The sequence below is a fragment of the Sorex fumeus genome, unplaced genomic scaffold (genome assembly GCF_029834395.1).
Source record: "Sorex fumeus unplaced genomic scaffold, SorFum_2.1 ptg000007l, whole genome shotgun sequence".
NCBI lineage: Eukaryota > Metazoa > Chordata > Mammalia > Eulipotyphla > Soricidae > Sorex > Sorex fumeus.
In genome coordinates, this window is record NW_026606064.1 from 26,962,428 (window position 1) to 26,978,499 (window position 16,072).

Consider the following 16,072-nt stretch of genomic DNA (forward strand, 5'->3'; position numbering starts at 1 on the left):
TATAGAAGATGTGCTACATTTGTGCAACAAGATACTTTAATTTTGTTTTGTTTTGTTTTTCAGCCAAATCTGGGAATACTCAGGGCTTACTCCTGACTCTGCATTCAGGGATCACACCTGGCCATGCTGAGGAGATCATATGGGGTGCTGAGGATTGAACCAGGTCACGGTCACAATCACAGTCCTCCCGTTATTCATCAATTTGCTCGAGCGGGCCCAGTAACATCTCCATTGTGTGACTTGTTGTTACTGTGTTTGGCATATTAAATACATCATGGGGAGCTTGCTAAGCAGGCTAGATACTCTCGGTAATTTGCCGGGCTCTCCGAGAGGGGCAAAGGAATCAAACTGGCTGAACCAGGTCAGCCGCATGAAATGCAAGTGCAATATCTGCTATATTATTGCTCCAATTACAGAATGGAATACTTTTAACTAAAAACAACACAAAAACAACAAAAAACAAAAAACTCATAATTTTTCCATTCACACAAAAATTGAAGATGCTCAAGGGAATTACTTCAAGCAAAATAAAAAGAAAAGAATCATAACCAAAATGACAAGCAAGGGAGTGAAATGAGAGACCTCCCTGATCCTCCTGAGATAATGCGAATAGAACTAATACAGTCAACATGGGCGAGAGTAAGAAGAAAACTATGGACAGTGGTCAAGGCACACTTTTGGCACTCTGCTGGGGGTTATGGTACAGCAGCACTGTAAGCTTAAATTATTAATACTATTGTAAAATATGTTACTTCAATACTATTTTAATAACTAAGAAGTGAAAAAGTTTTGGATAACTCTATATATATGTGCAACATAAGGCTCTAAAATTGATGAACAGAAAAAAAAAACTTTAATGAAAACAAGACTAGTAGACATTAATAATAGAAGCAAAATTTCCTGAGAAGAGGGTGGGAGAAGATATTTTAAAAGACAGAATTCTGTGATTTTATTATTTTTTATTGTTATTCTTTTAGTGTTTGGAGGTTCTAGCAGGGGAGCGAAGCTATTCATATACCCTCGACTGAAGACCTGTCCATCTCTATTTGGGCTGGAGCGATAGCACAGTGGTAGGGCGTTTGTCTTGTGCACAGCCGCCCAGCCGAGCTAGGTTTGATTCCCCCGCCCCTCTCGGAGAGTCCCGCAAGCTACCAAGAGTATCTCTCCCGTACAGCAAAGCTGGGCAAGATACTCATGACATATTCAATATGCCAAACATGGTAACAACAAGTCTCACGATGGAGACATTACTGGGCCCACTCGAGCAAATCCATGAACGGGAGGACAGTGACAGTGACAGTGATTCTTTTAGTGAAACAAAGTACCTCAATTGAAAAAAAACATGCTTACACATATATGAGAGAAAAGAATGAGAAGAAATACATGTTTAGAAGAGAACACAAGCTTTCCAGAGAGTAAAAAACAGAGACATAGGAGACTCATGCAAGATTCATGTTCAAGGGAACAGGGACTTGAAGAGCAAGCCAGGATTCTATGATTTTATAAAATGTTTCATCAGATCTTCAGTGATGTAAGACTGTGGTTGAAGGTTTTTGGTACTTTGGTAATGAAGATACAGCAACTTTATATACCAAAAACATAAATGTTAACACAATTATAACTATCTAAACTGAACTACATTTTTTTCTTTATTTATTTTGATTTGGGAAACACAGCCAGCTATGCTCAGAGCTTATTGCTGGCTCTGTGCTTAGGTATCACTCCTCCATTCCTCAAGGAACCCCTTGGGGTACAGGAATCAGACCTGGGTGAGTTCTGTGCACATCCAGTTCCCTGCATGCTGTTCTATCAGTCCAGTCCCATCAACTACATTTTCAAATAAGACACCCATGTAGAAATGTTCTTCTCTTACATCACTACTTAGAATGTTTTGAAAACCTTAAGATCATCTTATTGACTCCCACTATTCTCTTTTTTGGGTCAAATCCATGTTGAAATTCCTGATTCTTTTTCTTCTTTTATTACACAGTGCTTAATATAGAGCAGCACACATAGAACTACCAATACACAAATAAAATTTGATAATTATAGTGATAAACATGTACCAAGGCTCCCTTGGATCTTTAGAAGGCAATCTATTAAATTTTAATTTCCAGTAATCCATGAAGAGAAAGCCTCTGTTTGACATTTTCTTTTTATTAACTTGGACACTATAGACTTTGAGATCCACATTTCATATTGTTTAGCTATCAGTGACTTTTCAATACCTTTTGAATTTCAAACTTTTGGTCTTTGGATCTTTAAATCATCAGATCTCTCTTCCTTAATTCAGAAGAATATCACATGCATAAGTACATTTATAACTTCATATATGAAATATTCGTGATTCAAATCCTAAATTGATTCCCTTGACTTACCTCAAGTTCATATTCCTGTTCATTTCTAAACCACTATACATAGAACTATATTCCAATCTTCTGTAACCTGATCATTTTTTATTATCTTTGATCTTCTTCTGCCTGTATTTATCTACAAATAGGAAGCTCTTTCAGTTGTATATGTACTTAAGTAAATAGTTTCCCTTTCCAGTAAATCATTTAAGATTTCAGTTGTCTCTAGATACATAAAAATATTGATGAACCCAAGAAAATTAATCAAAACATCATATTTTCTAGCACCATCATAGTATTTTCTAGTAAGCTTACCCAATTTATGTCAGGTAATAACAAAGATAGTGTATATATATATATATATATATATATATATATATATATATAGCACTGTCCTCCTGTTCATTGATTTGCTTGAGCAGGCACCAGTAATGTCTCCATTGTGAGACTTGTTGTTACTGTTTTTGGCATATTTAATACATCATGGGGAGCTTGCCTGACTTTCCATGCAGTGCACTACTTTCGGAAGCTTGCCGGGCTCTCCAAGAGGGGCGGAGTAATTGAACCCTAGTCTGCCTGGGTCAGCTGTGTGCAAAGCAGCACCCTATCCACTGTACTATTGCACCAGCCTCTCTCTCTATATATATATAGAGAGAGAGAGTGAGAGAGAGGGAGAATGAACTGATTACAGTGGTTCGAACATCAAACTTGGATTAAAATTGAAGCACTGACAGCAGTTACAGTCTTTTTCATCATGAAATGCACAAAAGTGAATGATCTTCTATAGATTGGCAGCCTAAGTATTGCACACAAGTCTCGTGTCATTTGTTAAATTGCTAACATGATAAGTAAATTTTTAAGTATAAAAAATTATATGACTATCTAATATGACCATGTCCATATATTTCTTTTTGAATGTTAATCAACAAGAATGAATGCTACAGATTATCTGTGAGTCTCTTCAATAATACTTCATACATATATTTTTCAACAAGTATTGAATATAAGCCATTTGTAAGGTACTATACAATATAAAGGATATAGCAATGAGTAGAGCATGGCCTCCTCATAATATTTTGTCATTCAAAATATCAATAGGGAGGTATGGTGACTCCAGCAAGTCAATCTGTACCTGTGAGGCGAGTGCATCAGCAGCCTGATGGTGCCTTCAGACTTCTAGATACCCGCAAGTTGCTGCTGTGCCTTTGGCCAGACCCAAAAAACTTGGAGCAAAGTTTACCAAGAAAGTAAACGGCCAAAAGTTTGGTATGTGGGAGACACACCCACAAACCACCTCTGGCTCAGCTATATAATTGGAAGCATGATCTTTCTGGGTCCTGATCAAACTGTTTAATGGCCATGACCACAGAGACTCAGAAACAAGTCTCGAAACCCATCGGTTTTTGGCAGAAATGTGTCCAGTCCCTGCAGTAGGTTACCGGCACTGAGCTACCCCAGGTGCGAATAGGTTTCATACCTTGGCCTGTTCCCCCTCAGACTGGGGGCCATCATCCTCCAGAGGCCAGTGGACAGTCAGGTTTGGGCTCACAGTGACAAGACACGCAGGACCTCACGGGATGGCAGTGGAGCCAGCCCTTTCTTCCCCATCCCAACGACACCCTGAGTCGCCTCCCACAAATGGTCTCTCCGGTTCCTGATCAAACTTCTTAATGGCCATAATCCCAGAGACTCAGAATAAATCTTGGAATCCAGTGGCTTTTGGCAGAAATGAGTTCGAACTATGCAGTAGGTTACTGTTGCTGGACCATCCCAGGGGGGAAAGGGTACTGTCCCTCTGCCTTCTTCCCCTAGGCGGCTCGATGGCCATCTTCCAGAGGCCATTGGACAGTCAGGTTTGGGCCTGCAGTGACAAGATACATGGGGCCTCATGGGATGGGGGGATGGGGGTGGAGACGGCCCTTTCCTCCCTGACCCAAAGAGACCCCGAGTCACCACCCACGAGTGGCCTCTCTGGCTCCTGATCAAGCTGCTTAATGGCCATGACCCCAGAGACTCAGAAACAAATCTTGGAACCTAGCAGCTTTTGGCAGAAATGCATCCAATCACTTCAGTAGGTTACTATTGCTGGAACACCCCAGGGGGGAAAGGATGCTGTCCCTCTGCCTGCTCCCCCTTGGCAGCTCGGTGGCCACCATCTTCCAGAGGTCATTGGACAGTCAGGTTTGGGCCCGCAGTGATGAGACATGTAGGGCCTCACGGGATGGGGGTGGAGCCAGCCCCTTCTTCCCCACCCCAACAAAACCCCGAGTAACCACCCAGGAACGGCCTCTCTGGCTCCTGATCAAGCTGCTTAACAGCCATGATCCCAGAGACTCAGGAACAAATCTCGGAACGCAGCAGGTTTGGGCAGAAACCCCTCCAGATTTATTGTTAAGATTTTGGAATTTCAAAATTGCGCAGCTTCTACTGCAGCTGCGTGACATCAAATGTTATTCATAACCAGCAATAGAAAACAAATTGTCTACTGTTGCCTTTTTGGCAGATCTGAGTGTAGGGGTAAAATCCCAAATAATAATGGTGTGTCTGATGTCAAAATATTGAATGTATTCAAAGTAGAGAAAGTGTAATTTGGAAATCATCTGCCCCACAGGTAGGGGGAGAGTGTGAGAAGGGGTTATACTGGGGGTTTTGGTGGTGGAGAATGAGCACTGGTGAAGGTAAGGGTGTTTCATTGTATGACCGGAACTTAAACCCAAAAGCTTTGTAACTACTCTCACGGTGATTCAATAAATAAAATAATTAAAAAATGGAAAAATATCAATAAAAGAATTATTATAGGATGTTTGTCTAAATTCTAGGATTAGTGAATGAATATGCATAGCTCATACTGCTAAAGTACATTTATATTGCCATATGGCATTGATCCTAATAAGTTTAAATTTATCACCCATGTACACTTATTTATTTTGTAAGACAACAAAGCTTACCACCAATAAAAATAAAGATGTAAGCTCAGAAAACATCTTGGTTGAAATATAAAAATTACTTTTACTGAAGATCAATCTATCTTAAATTTTTAGGGATAGTAGTTTTTCTTTCCCAAACGGCAGAGCCTGGCAAGCTACCCGTGGTGTATTTGATATGCCAAAAACAGTAACAATAATGGATCTTATTCCCCTGACCCTGAAAGAGTCTCCAATACAGTCATTGTCTCCAATATGGTTGTTAGGAAAGACAGTAAGGAGAGGCTGTTAAAATCTCAGGGCTGGGATGAATGGAGACGTTACTGGTGACTGCTAGAGTAAATGGATGAACAAGGGGATGACACTGATACAGTCGGTTTTCTTATAATTAGTTTTGAATACAAACAAAGCTTCCAAGTACTCTTCTTTTCTTAACTCTGTATCAAACAGATTACTGTCTCCAGTGGTTTATTAGACCCTGTAGACAAGTTCATTCAAAAATGTCTCAATAGAGAACACTTTTAATTTACCATAAAATTGAAATATATGCCCTCTACTAAGGTAAAGGGCCATAGTATAGATTTTTTAAAGGACCAGTTTGAAATATTTCTGGCCAAAAAATGTGTGACTTTATTTATCTTCTTTTAATTAGCATATCAAAACAACAATTAGAATCATGAAGTTATTGACCTTTTGAAAGTAAAACTTCATTTCTGATTATGCCAACAATAATGACACTCGGGTCTAAAACAAGTCTTGTGGCTTGTAATTATAAAACCACCTTATTTGTTTACTTTTCCTAGCTTGAATGGCTATTTTTCTCATTTACTGGCTTCATAGCATAGAATATTTATAATTCATCACTGCTAACCATAGATCCTAGCCTCTCTCTTCCATTGACTGTTCACTGTCAACTTTCAAGCACAAGAGATTGCTAGGCATTGTGGCGAATGTAAATTGACCAATTACAATTTAAGAATAGTGTCGTATTCATTAAAAATTTACATAAAATATACAACTCCTGTTGTGTATTTCACAGTCTATTTTGTAATATAATTTATGTAACTCTATACATATGAATATTTTACATAGCACTGCACTGTAGCACTGTTCTCCCATTGTCATCGATTTGCTCGAGTGGGCACCAGTCACGTCTCCATTGTGAGACTTGTTACTGGTTTTGGCATATGAATATGCTACAGCAAGCTTGCCAGACTCTGCCATGCGGGCAGAATACTCTCAGTAGCTTATTGGGCTCTCCGAGAGGGACGGAGGAATCAAACCCATGTTGGCCCTACCCACTGTGCTATTGCTCCACCTCATATTTTATGTATACATATAAGTATGTATACATATTTGCCTGACTCTGTAGAGAAAGACAAAGCAGTTGAAACAGATGCTCTCAAATTGATTTTCCTTAAAGGATTCCATTTATTGAGAGCTTTATTTCAAGTTTACTTAGATTTACATAAAACAGACATATAATTCTGTATAATTTGGGCCCAAATTCATGATATCTATAAATATTGAATTATTGTCCATTTTCAAGGGTCTCTATTTTAATGAGTAACCAAGATGGCACCAAATTTAACTGGCCTTAAAAGTTGAAAATACATAGTTTGGTCAGAAACTTTTGAAAGGATTGGGTCTAAAAGTCCTATTTAAGTCTTAGGAACATAGTTAAATAATTAAAAAATTATGAGTTAAGAGCTGGAGTGATAACACAGCAGGTAGGGTGCTTGCCTTGCATGCAGTCAACCCAGGTTCGATTCCCAGCATTCCATATGGTCTCCCAGGAGTGATTCCTGAGTGAAGAGCCAGGAGTAATCCCTGTGCATCACCAGGTGCAACCCAAAAAACAAAAATAAGACAACAACAACAACAACAACAAATTATGAGTTATTAATTGAAATACTACAAAAATAATAGAAATAGTAAGTTGGTCTTGTTTGCAGGATTTCTATGGATAAAGAATAAAGAGTCTTCATGAATGAACAAATGAAATGAAATGAAATGAAATACTATGTATATTAAATGGCTTTCTAGTCCTCAAATCACTAGAGTCTCTTATCATTCCCTAATTGTTGTTATATTTCCTTAGAATTGACCTTCTTTCTGCCTTTGTTATTTCCATATGCATGACAAGGGAAATTCCTCTAGCATTTTAGATCTACTGTTTTAGGCATTTATCAGTTTCATAAGCTACAGAAATGAAAGACACATAAAAAATATCTGCACACATATAGTCAAACAAAATATAGATAAATACATACTGTGACATATATACACATTAGTACCTACTAATTAGTACCTACTACTGTTTCTACATCAAATTTTGCTTCTACTATTAATAACAAATTTAAGTTCTCTGGTAGTACATCAGAAGATAGAAAAAAACATTTAAAGCAACCAAGCCATCCTCTGCAAAATTGTAATTAAAAGTAAAAAGATACCTCTAAGTAAATTTCTTTTATAATAGTGGACAAAATCATAAATTTTAATTACTAAGAAAATTAACCTTATTATTAGGAAGACTACAAAGTGAGAAAAGAATGTATATATAATATTTTGAACAGTCTATCATTAAACTATTTCATAATTAAGAGAACTTCATTTCTTAGAATAATGAACTGTCACTGTCACTGTCCTCCCATTGTTCATCAATTTGTTTGAGCGGGCCCAGTAACATCTCCATTGTGAGACTTATTGTTACTGTGCTTGGCATATTGAATACATCACGGGTAGCTTGCCAGGCTTTTTTTTTGCCATGCGGGTGAGATATTCTCAGTAGCTTTCCCGGATCTCTGAGAGGGACTGAGAAACTGAACCCTGGTCGGTCAGGTTGGCCACATTGGTCATATGCAAGGCAAATGCCCTACCGCTGTGCCACGCCACTTCAGTCCAAAATAATGAACATAATTTAAAAATTTTTAGAACATTCTAAAAGAGAGGAATTACTATATTTCCTATGATCTTAATTTTTAACTATAAATTTTTGCTTATATTTTGTATAGCTTATACAGTGAATCTTATTAATACTGCAACTATGAAATTTTGCATTCTGGAATGCAATTAATATATATTTTATCATTCTGTACAAGAAAATGTAGAAATGTTTATCTTTAATATTTTCTTACATGGGCCTGAAAACATTAAATTCTTATTTGGTATTACTTTAAAATAACACACAGTTCTGAAATAAACCAAGTTCAAATGTTATACAGAATATTTTTCAATCATTAGCTTAAGCCTTTCATTATCAGTGAAATGAAGATAAAATTGGGATATAGGATATAATTAAGTCAATGATTTATGTGAGAGATAATAATTTGTTTTTGTAGTGCAAAGCATATTTCATTCATGAAGAGGATGAGTAACTAGATTTATTTTTCTTACCCATAAATTACTAAAATTCAAGTGGCATGGTAATTATGAGTGGACTGATTGTTTTCTATGTTTGAAGCCTTAGTTATCAGAACTATCCACGTTGTTTAATCTTGAACTTATCCAAGATCCCAAATTGGGGTCTTAATTATGTTTTTCAATGCTTTTAAATATTCAACTTTAAGTCAGTTATACAATAAACTACTTGATCACAGGTAACAATTTGATGGTTCACTTATATGTAGTTTGGGGCAGGGGCATTTTTTTAGAGCTTTTGGGTTTTAAAAAAATTACAATTTCTGAGACTGGTTCCTTTTGGCTCATTGGCTCACTAGGATTGAATAAAACTATAATATCAAAAAGAAAAAAACCTGATCATCTATGAATAGATAACCCATTATATAATCCCAAAGAACTCCACATTGGGACCCATGGCCTAGAATGAAATGAACAGGGTGACAGACTGTCTGAGTTCATCATGTCGACCAAGACCAACCATGGTAACTCACAGTTCCAGAAGGTTGAATCTAAACATTGGACATGGGAGTCTCCTAGTGGACAGTTCTACATGAAATTGACCACATCATATTCAATTGACGGTTTTGCCTGACTGATATTGCTGTTATCCAAACATTCCAAACGAGATTGGACCACCATCTCCTTCATGCAAAATTCTACTTCACAGAGCAGGGAAAGGAATGCAAAGTTTAAGAAGAGAACTCCCAGAACAACCACCAACTGGGAGCTCTTTGGCTCTGTTGCGGCAACCTGGGAAGATGCTATCATTGACAACATTGACAAGGAATATGGTAGATTGGTTTATCACCTCCATGATTGTGCGAGGAAAGCCAAGAGAGAGATAACCACAAAAAAAAAGCTCCTGTCCTTGAAAACTCTTGAGTTTATTCGCCAACATGGCTTGGCACATGCCTCAGGCAACCACAAGCGAAAGTCTGAGCTCACAAAACAGTGCAGAGAAGTGATCAAGGAAGACCTCAAAGAAGAGCAGCATAGCTGGTAGATGCGGCAGAAACCGGGAAAAGCATTCATAACACCCGCCTGTCCTTCACCAACTATAAGACCATGATGACTGCCCTCCAATGTCCTGATGGATATATTACATCTTCCAGAAGGGCAATGGAGAAGATTACCCATGACTTCTACTCAGATCTCTTTGATAGCCACGTCCACCTGCCTACATATCAAATTTGGCAGGATAGATATGTTGTTCCCAACGTTCTCCCTTTCAAAATCTGACACGCCATCTCGTCAGTAAAGAAACAAAGAGCACCTGGCCCAGACAAAGTCAGACTTGAATACTTGAAGAACCTACTGTCAGTACTCATCAATACACTGGCTCGGCTCTTCACATGCTATCTGTCTGAATGCAAGGTTCCGTCCTAATGGAAAACCAGCAGGACTGTACTACTATACAAGAAGGGAGACATCCATGACATTGGCAACTATCGCCCAATCTGCTATTGTCTGTCATCTACAAGCTGTTCACTTGAGTCATCCTGAATAGGATTAGCAGAACACCAGATGACGGACAACCATGCGAACAAGCTGGTTTTCGAAAAGGATTCAGCACCATCGACCATATCCACATGATAACCAAGCTTATTGAGGTTTCTTGGGAGTTCAAGATGCCGCTCTGTCTAACGTTCATTGATTTAAAGAAGGCCTTTGATTCTGTTGAGACTGTGAAGTGGTCATTGAAGCCCTCACCAATCAGGGCATTCAAAATCAATACATCAGGACCCTCTGTGAGCTGTATTATGGATTCACTACCAGGATCTCACCATTCTATAGGGAGGTGATCATTTATGCCAAGAGAGGGGTTCGACAGAGTGATAGTATTTCACCGAAACTCTTCAGTGCCACCCTCGAGAATGTCATGTGATGACTGGAATGGGAAGGAATGGGTGTGATGATAGATGTTTGGCAACTACACCACCTCCGCTTTGCTGATGACATCATTCTAATAACACCAAACATCAGTCAAGTGGTACAAATGCTGACACACTTCAACTGTTAGTGTGGAAAGGTCGGATTACAGCTGAATCTCACAAAGACAATGTTCATGAGAAACAGTCTTGTTCCTGGCGTTCCATTTGCTCTCAATGGAACATCCATCTTCGATTGCAACAGTTATATGTACCTAGGTTGAGAAGTCAACATGATGAATGACCTGGCACCTGAGTTGCGCAAGAGGAAGAGAGCAGCATGGAATGCCTTCAAGAGCATCCAAGAAATAACTAAGAAGATGAAGAACCTCCAGCTCCTAGCACATCTCTTTGATTCCAATTTTCTTCCTGCATTAACATACGCCTCAGAGACCTGGGCCCTACGAAAACAGGATGAGAACGCTATTCAGGTCTCTCAAAAAGGAATCGGAAGAGCTATGCTAGGAGGATCATGTTTCACTCAAATGAGAGAAAGAATCTGGAGTTCCAACCTCTGTCAATGCTCAAGAATCAGGGACGCTTTCTCGTTTGCCAAGGCATCGGAAATCAGATGGGCTAGACACACCATGAGATTTGAAAATGACCACTGGACTGAAGCCATTAACGACTGGATTCCATGGGACATCAAAAGATAGCGTGGCTGCCCACCTATGAGATGGTCAGACTTCTTTGTCAAACCCCTGAACGATTGGTTTGAGGCTCTTATTGTTCCTTGAACGAGCAGATGCCATTAGGTTACGCTAGCACACAACAGGGATGAATGGATACATTACTGGCACCCACTCGAGCAAATCGATAAGTAATGAGATATCAAGTGAACAAGTAATAATCCCAAAACACTCTCCAACAGAAATCAAAATATGTGTAAACTATGAATTTAAATTAAATGCCTTGATTTTTAAGGTGAGTTTGAACTTTAAAAACATCTATGAATCTTCACCAGTTTGTGTATATTTTATCAAAATATTGCTGTATATTTATCATCTCTGAATTTTACCAAAAAATCACCATGTATGTCAAAAATAACCATTTAAAAAAATAATGGTTTGGGTTTGGTCAGATGTCATTGGAAAATACCTGCAAAAGTGGCATAAGGTGCTCTTCCTGTTTGTCCTCAGTGTTGTGCCCAGTCTTCTTCCCCCGCAGATTGTACCCTCCCCCCACACACACACCAGGTACCCGTAGGAGCTGTGGCCTCTTCAGAAGTGGGCATGGTTTTCTAAGAAGTGGGAAATGCCTACTTTGGGGCCTGTCGACAAAGCCACAGGCAATTTACTTATACCCAGCAATCTCATGTAACATCTCAGTCTCCGTACCTCCATACCAACATGAAGAAACAATGCAAATTCCCACCATGAGGGGAGGACAATAAAAAGAGTACAGAAGACTTAGTAGGTGCTAGTCACCTAAGGGACCTCTCTGAGAAAGAATTCATATATGAAGTAATGAAGATGTTCAATGAACTCAATGTTACAGTGAGACAGATATCCAGTAAATTAAATGAGGACATGAAACAATCGAGAAAATACAGGAAGAAACGAGAGCAGAAATTGGAAAGCTATGCACAGAAATGTCACGAATAAAAGATTTAGTAGATGAAATAAAAAATTCAGTCTGTGCCCTCAACAGTAGAATAGCCACAGCTGAAGACAGAATCAGTGAGCTGGAAGATCATGCACGAAGCCAACAGGAAACAACAAATAATGGCAAGAGACCTCAAAATAGCTCTAGAGTGAATCACAGTCCTAGGAGATTCCAAGAGGAACAACATTAGAATCATTGGAGTACCAAAAGTTCAGGGAAACAATTCCAACGAAAAAGCCACGGTTAAACAAATCATTGCTGGAAAGTTCTCAGAGCTGGACAATGCAGCCATTCAGATTCAAGGAGCCCAAAGGGTGCCAGCTAAAAGAGACCCTAACAAAAACACTCCAAGATGTATCACAGTTACATTGATGGATACCGCAGATAGAGACACAATACTGCAAGCAGCAAGGTCAAAGAAGGAAATCACATACAAAGGAGCACCTCTTAGATTCACAGCAGACCTATCAGGGGAAACCCTCCAAGGCTGAAAGCAATGGTGGGGTATAGTGAAAAAAAACTCATTGAAATGAGCGCTTCACCAAGAATACTCTATCCAGCTAAACACTTACTCAAACTCAAAGGAACAATACACTATTTTGTGGATAGACATCAGCTCGGGAACTTCATAGACTCAAAACCAAACCTAAATCTTTTATTCGTGACTATAAGACAAGACTAACCCTACAAGCACGACAGACCCTTACAGAAAGATGACACAAAACGCCATAACAATAATCTCTCTCAAATGTAAATGATCTAAATTCATCATTTAAAATACACAGTGTGGCAAAATGGATTCAGAGATGGATTCAGAGACAGAACCCAACATTCTGCTGCCTACAAGAAACTCATCTGAACAATCAGAGGAAACACAGACACAAAGTTGAAGGATGGAAAACAATCCTACAAGCAAACAGCTCCCTCAAATAAGCTGGGGTGGCCATACTAGTATCCAACAACATAAATTTCAGGTTGAAAATATTAGAAGGGACAGCAAAGGCCATTTTCTATTTATCAAAGGATACGTACAACAGGAAGTAATCACACTCTTAAATGTATACGCACCTAATGAAGGAACAGCTAAATATTTAAAACAACTGCTAACAGATTTTAAAGAGGACATTGCTAGTAACACAATAGTAGCTGGAGACTTCAAGATCACCTTATCACCTATGGATAGATCAACAAGAATAAAACTCAGCAAGGAAACATTGACTTTGAAGAAAAAAAAACAGAAGAGAGAGGGCTTATAGACCTATACAGGGATTTACACCCCAAAAAGAAAGAATACACATTATTCTCCAGTGCTCAAAGAACATTTTCCGAAATAGACCATGTGCTAGGCCACAAAACATACCTCAATAGAATCAGGAAGATAGAAATAATATCAACAATCTTTTCAGACCATGATGCACTGAGAACAGAAGTGAATCACACCGACACAAAGAACCAAATCAAACACCTGGAAATTAAACAATTCAATGTTCAACAATGAGTGGGTCCGGGAGGAAGTCAAGGATAAAATCAAAAAATACCTGGAAACAAATGAGAATGAAGACATTAGCTACCAGAACCTATGGGATGCAGCTAAAGCTATGTTAAGGGGAAAATTTATAGCTCTGCAAGCATTTCTCAGGACATAAGAAAGGATGCACATAAACAACTTGACTTAACAGATCAAGATTTTCTAAAGTAAAATAAAGTAAGTAAAGGCCCTCCTGTTGATCATCGATTTGCTCGAGTGGGCCAGTAACGTCTCCATTGGAGACTTTGTTGTTAATTGTGTTTGGCATATTGAATACGTCACGGGGAGCTTGCCAGTCTCTGCCGTGCGAGCAAGATACTCTCGGTAGCTTGCCGGGCTCTCCGAGAGAGGTGGAGGAATCGAACTTGGGTCGGCCATGTTGGCTGCATGCAAGGCAAATGCCCTACCTCTGTGCTATCGCTCTAGCCCTTATGAGATCTTATAAGATCTTATAAAATGACCAACAAAAGGAGTCCAACAGGCAGAAAGAAAGAGATCATAAAACTTAGAGCAGAAATCAACGACATGGAAACCCAAAAAACAATACGAAAGATCAATGAAACCTAGAGCTGGTTCTTCGAGAAAATAAACCAGATAGATAAACCACTAGCAAGACTCACAAAGAGAGAGAGAGAACCCTAATAAGTGGAATCAGAAATGAGAAGGGGGATATCACAACAGAAACCAAAGAAATTCAAAAGATCATCAGAGACTACTTTGAAAATCTTATGCCACAAAAGAAGTGAACCTAGAAAAAATGAATAAATTCCTGGATTCCTATACTCTCCCAAATCTGAATCAAGAAGATCTAGAGTACCTGAATAGTGCTATTAACATCAAGGAAAATGAAACGGTAATCAAAATTCTTCCCAAAAACAAAAGCCCAGGTCCAGATGGATTCACTAGTGAATTTTTCCAAACATTTAAAGAGGATATATTGCCAGTTCTTCTCAAGCTTTTCCAGAAAATTGAAGAAACAAAACTCTTCCAAACAGTTTCTATGAAGCCCATATCTCTCTAATACCGAAAGGTAACAAAGACACCACAAGAAAAGAAAACTACAGGCCGATATCCCAGATGAACACAGATGCAAAGATCCTCAACAAAATTTAGCAAATAGAATCCAACAACTCATCAAAAAGATCGTACACCACAACCAACTGGGATTTATCCCAGGGATGCAAAGATGGTTTAACATTCGGAAAACAATTAACATAATCCATCATATCAAAAAAAGTAAAGATAAAAATCATATGATTATATCAGTAGACTCAGAGAAAGCTTTTGAAAAGATCCAGCATCCGTTTATGATGAAAACTCTCACCAAAATGGGTTTTGAAACTTTCCTCAAGGTAGTCAAAGCCATCTATGACAAACCCATGGCAAGCATTATCCTCAATGGGAAAAACTAAGGGCCTTTCCTCTAAGATAAGGGACAAGACAAGGATGCCCACTATCACTACTGCTGTTCAGTAAAGTACTGGAAGTACTTGCAATAGTGGTTAGGCAAGAAAAAGATATTAAGGGCATTCAGGTAGGAAGGAAGAAAACTAGCTCTCACAATTTGCAGATGATATGATACTATACTTAGATAACCCTAAAACCTCTACCAAGAAACTCCTAGAGACAATAGACTTGTATAGTAAAGTTGAAGGCTATAAAATCAATACCCAAAAGACCATGGCTTTCCTATACGCAAATAGTGAGAGAAGAAAGTGACTTGAAAAAAAATCCCATTCATAATTGTGCACCAGAAAAATCAAGTACCTAGCAATCAGTTTAACTAAGGAAGTAAAAGACCTATTAAAAGAAAACAACAAAACACTACTTCAGTAAATAAAAAAGGACATGAGGAAATGGAAAGATAGTCCCTGCTTATGGATCGGGAGAATTAACATTGTCAAAATGGCAATACTCCCCAAAGCATTGTAAAAATTCAATGCGATCCCTATAATGATACCCATGAAATTCTTCAAAGAAATGGAGCAAACACTCCTGAAATTTATATGGAACAATAAGCCCCCATGAATAGCTAAAGCAATTCTCTGGAAAAATAAAATGAGAGGAATCAAAGTCCCTAACTTCAAACTCTACTACAAAGCAGTAATAATTAAAACAACATGGTACTGGAACAAAGGCAGAGCTGCAGACCAATGGAACAGAGTTGAATATACTGACATGTCCCACCAAACATATGATCATCTAATCATTGATAAGGGAGTAAGAAATGTGAAGTGAGGCAAGGAAAGCTTCTTTAAAAAATTGTACTGGCAAAACAGGACAGCTACATGCAAAAAAATGGGATCAATGATGGTGGAGAATGGGCACTGGTGG